Source organism: Dipodomys spectabilis, unplaced genomic scaffold, assembly GCF_019054845.1.
Source record: "Dipodomys spectabilis isolate Male_0828 unplaced genomic scaffold, ASM1905484v1 ptg000084l, whole genome shotgun sequence".
In the NCBI taxonomy this organism is placed as follows: domain Eukaryota; kingdom Metazoa; phylum Chordata; class Mammalia; order Rodentia; family Heteromyidae; genus Dipodomys; species Dipodomys spectabilis.
In genome coordinates, this window is record NW_024870761.1 from 5,261,285 (window position 1) to 5,266,496 (window position 5,212).

The following is a 5,212-nucleotide window of genomic DNA, read 5'->3' on the forward strand; positions in this document are numbered from 1 at the left end:
AGATTTAACAAGGCCTATCTTGGAGATTCTTGTTAGGGACATGATAAAAAATTTATAGTTTATTTGTGATTACAGAACAGTTTTACACCTGTCACTAAGCCATTACCTTTATTTAACACAGTCCCTTTTTCTCTAACTTATATTTTCTTGGCTCAGGAAACTGTGTTTTGCTTGTGAAAACCTGGCTGTTTACAATATAGAAATGGGTTTTTCATCCTTTTGAAATTACTGTCTGTATAGTGTTCTATGAGATGAGCTTCCTATGATATTCCATATCATAGGAATAAATTACTCTGATTCAAACTTAGACAACAGCTAGCTTGTTCTCTCTCCTAGGAAACCATCTGTATAGACTTTTTACATGTAAACAGACCCTCATTTACTTACAAAAGTCTGTCAGTGAGTCAAACCTAACTCACCCAAGTGAGGTGAATTCCTCTCTCATGCTTCTTTTACATTAAAAATGGTAAGAACTGTTCAACAATGCATATACTTTTTAATGTGAAGTGTGGCTCCTATTTTCCATAATGTGAATCAAGGAGAGGAATCAGTGTAAGATGTGAAAGAGCCTTTTGAAGAGTTTTGGAACTTGAAAATTGTCCTGGGTATTGATTTTTGGAAAAATATCCCTTTTCAAAGACAAAGGACTCCTTTTTTTTATATTGTGCAGGTACTGGGATTTGAACTCCTGGCCTTGAGCTCTACCTGGGCTTTAATTCTCTATGTTTAATCTATAGACCTGAGCCACACTTTCACTTCTTCCTTTTACCAAGAGTGGAGAAAAGAATCTCCTAGGTTTATCTACTTGGAATAGCTTCGAATTGCAATTATCAAATTTGAAATGGTTCCAAGCATTCCGTCTAAGGCATATTCAACAACTAGTGAAACTTGTGTTGGCTATAATTATGTATCTTTCTCTATGTGTGCACGTTTACATGTGTATATGTATGTGTGTATTTGTGTGTATGCTAACATGCAAGTGAACCTACATAAGGGCATATACACACATATATGCATATATAAATGAATATACAAATATAAATATATGTGCATATATATGTATATCAGATGTTCAGTGATTCAATCTATAGTTCCTAGCACATTGTCATTCTCACAAAATGTACATGATAAATTGCTCTGCAGATCTGTGATCTATTATGGATATCCTTTGTACTCACTTCCCCCATTAGTTTTTGACCATCCCTGTGAACAACTTCGGTCTACTTTCCATAGGATAGCTTTTTTTCATTACAGGTAGTTACTAACTGATAATAAAAGAAAAAAAGGTTGCTTGTAAAAGGAAAAAAATTCTTGATTATAGCCATTCTACCTGGGGTGAGGTGGTATCTCAATGTTGCTTTGATTTGCATTTCTTTTATGGCTAGAGAGGTTGAGCATTTATTCATGTGACTATTGGCCATCCTTCTTTCACCTTCAGAGAAGTTTCTCTGTAAGTTTTTAGCCCACTTATTTATTGGGTAGTTGTTTCTTTGAAGATTTGTTGTTGGGGGATTTAATTTGTTGATATCCAGGTAGACTTTAGATATGAGACCCTTGTCTGTTGTATGGCTAGTGAAGATTTTCTTCCAATCCGAGGACATTCTATTGATCTTGCTAGCTATATCCTTTGCCATGCAGAAGCTCTGCAATTTCATGCAATCCCATTTGCCCAAATTTTCTTTGATTTGTTGTGTTTCTGGGACTCTATTAAGGAAATTTTGGCTTGTGCCAATTAGACCTAGGGTTTCTCCTTTTCCATCCTGTAATGTTTTCAGAGTGTCTGATTTGACTCCAAGGTATTTGATCAATTTGGAGTTGATTCTGGTGCAGAGTGATATATAAGGATCTAGCTATTTTTCTGCAAGTAGTTAACCAATTTTTCCAGCACATCTACTGAAGAGGCTGTTAGATGTTGGAGGAGATGTGGACAGAAGGGAACCTTACTGCATTGTTGGTGGGAGAGTAAACTTGTTCAACCATGTTGAAAAGCAGTATGGAGGTTCCTCAAAAGACTCTACATAGATCTCCCCTATGACCCAGCAATCCTACTTTTGGGCGTTTCACCAAATGATCACAAATAAGACCACACTAAAGCTACCAGCACAACTATGTTTATTGCAGCATTATTTACCATAGCTAAGACATGAAACCAACCCACATGCCCCTCAGTAGATGAATGGATCAAGAGAATGTGGTATATATACACAATGGAATTCTATGCCTCCATCAGAAAAAATGACATTGCCCCATTTGTTAGGAAATGGAAAGGCTAGGAAAAAATTCTATTAAGTGAAGTAAGCCAAGCCCAAAGAAACATAGGTTTCATGGTTAAACTTATTTGCAACAACTAGCATATGTCTGAGTCAAGCAGAAAAGGTCAGATAGGTTGATGTTAGGGACATGAACCCTAAGATATATATTCAAATGTTTTTAATGCGATTTTTTCTAACATATTTAAAGAATATTTCTTTGTTGCTTTGGATGTCCCTCCCCCACGGTATAACCCCTGCTTTCACTGTATTTGATGTTGATATAATTTGTGGGGGGGGGTGGGAAAAAACAATTCGTTTAAATAAGGGTACGGGTGGACCCATTGCAACACTAATATGTACAAGTACTTATGTCGAAAAACGAACTTTACTACTTTGGTTGGGGGGAGTATTTGATATGGGGGACAAGTAGGATTGGAAGTTCTGGGAAGGAGAAACAAAGGAGGACGCTATAATGCTTGATAAGAAATGTACTCATTATCTTGTCCATGTAATTACAACCCCTCTGTACAGTATTTTCACAATAAAAAAGAAAAAATAATAAAAAGAACAAAATTTTTAAAAATAATAAAGTAATCTTGTAGAAGATTAAAAAAATAAAAGAAAAATAATTTTAGGTCACAGGTTAAAGTGTCTTATCCATTCCAATGATTCCTATGAGATAAAATTTATAGTAGAAGTAAAAGTGAAAAGGAACTCCTAGATATGTTATTTTACCATTTAGAATGGCAAAGAATAATATCATGTTACTGTCATAACTCTTAAAGAATGCAATGTTAACCGATGGTTGCTTTCATGTTCCCTCAAAACCAGTAGATCCTGAAGCATAATAGTAGCCCAGCAGAAATTCTAAGTAGCAGACATGGGGCATGGAAGAGAAAGAGAGGAAATGAGACAGAGTGAAAGAGAGAGAGAAATATCATAATATTGAAAGTGAATAATAGATAAACCAGAGCTGTATGAGAATATTCATACTGCTATCTTTAGACTCTATGTGTACATTTGTAGGTATTTGATATTTGTAATCCATCAACATGAAATATAAAGTTATGTTGATAAAAATAAAAGTGACTCAGAAGAAATTATAAATGCAAAAACGATCTTTACAGCAGCAAACTCTCAGAGATATTTCATGACTTTGAAAAGGATAAAGTGGCTGAAGTTACTATAAATTTAGAAGTACAACAATTCACAAAAATAGAAAAAGATATTTATATATTTCCTTATATAACCCAAAGCAAAAGGAAAATGTTGTTTAGATGATTTTTTTAAAAACACAGTCTCTCAAGTGCTAGGAAGTTGGCTCAGTGGTAGAGTGCTTGCCTTTCATGCATGAGGCCCTGGGTTTGATTCCTCAGCACCACATAAGTAGAAAATGATGGAAATGGTGCTCTGCCTCAAGTGTTAGCGCTAGCCTTGCCTGAGGAACAGCACTCAGGCCCCAGAGTTCAAGCCCCATGACCAACAAAGTCAAAATAAAACAAAACAAAACAAAACACAGTCTCTCACATTTGTGGCCTCAAATCTGTAATACTGTTGCTTCAACCTAGGGCTAAGGTTTTAGTTGTGGACATGTATCAACTCTCCTGATTCAGACTCTACTTATCATTTTTTAATAAATATTTTGTTCTTAATTTTCCTAGTTGTAAATTCACATGCACCTATAAAAAAAATGGTTTGACCACCCCAGTAACCTTCTCAAAGTACCTCCTAATGATGACTAACAAAAAGTTGTATTATATAACAAGTAAAACAATGCTACAAAGAAAACCAATAATTAAATAATGATTAATAAAATAAAAAACAAATCAATTACCAGTGTTTTTAGTATTTGAAGTGCACTACATATTAGATTTTCTATTTTCTCATATTCCTGTACATTTTAAACCGCCTAAGATTATGATGTTCAACAAGATTTTTATAGGCTATGAATAGTCTTCAAAGTTACACACTAAGGTTATTATTTATGGCTCATCTCATTATTTGTTTATGGCTTATATCATCTCTTGTTCCTCGCTAAAATATAAAGTAAGGAATCCCTAAATTTTAACAAGAACTGTGTAGTCTTAACCCTTCATTCTGCTTCTTCACACAAAGACTTTGCAACTTCTCATTAACAAAGTTTCTATAAATTCTGAAATGTATATACTTAGTACTATATGTCTGCTAACATAAATCTTAAATACATTATAGAAAATTTTATACCTGCCAAACAGTCCTAATTTTGGCATATAATCCTAAAATTAAATAGATATAAAACACTAAAATTTTTAACAACCCTTAACACTTGCTGCTGTGTTCATTATGACATGTGCCTTGTATAGAACAATTGAATTATTTCCCCTACACATCTCTTGAACCCCAAATATCTGGAATTATTTTGTTTTTGACATGTCCATCTTGACATTATTCTTAAATGTGTGCTTATGTAAGAAGTACATGGTTCTAAAATTTCACAATTCTTCTAAACTTACTTTTTGTTGAATTGCCTAGTTTAAGAAAATCAATTACACTTTATATATAAAAAATATTCTGTGCTCAATTCAGCATCACATAAACTAACATTGTAATGATACTGAGAAGATTAGCATGGCCCCTGCGCAAGGATGACAGGCAAATTCCTGAAGCATTTCATAGTTTTACAACAATAGATGCTGGAGGGGATGTGGACAGAAGGGAACCTTACTGCATTCTTGGTGGGAGTGTAAACTTTTTCAACCATTTTGGAAATTAGTATGGAGGTTCCTCAAATGGCTCCACATAGATCTCCCCTATGATCCAGAAATCCCACTTTGGGGCATTTACCCAAATGATGACAAACAAGACCATACGAAAACTACCAGCACAACTACAATTATTGCAGCATTATTTAAGATAACTAAGATATGGAACCAACCCCGATGCTCCTCAGCAGAAGAATGGATCAAGAGGATGTGTTTTAT

The 5,212-nt window shown here is 34.5% G+C and overlaps 1 non-coding gene across 1 annotated transcript; it reads left to right on the forward strand.

The window, feature by feature from the left end:
• The first annotated feature begins 4,804 nt into the window (after positions 1–4,804).
• LOC122111020 lies at positions 4,805–4,911 on the forward strand. The gene has a single exon (XR_006147972.1). It is a non-coding gene; the product is annotated as a U6 spliceosomal RNA (small nuclear RNA).
• Positions 4,912–5,212: the final 301 nt, after the last annotated feature.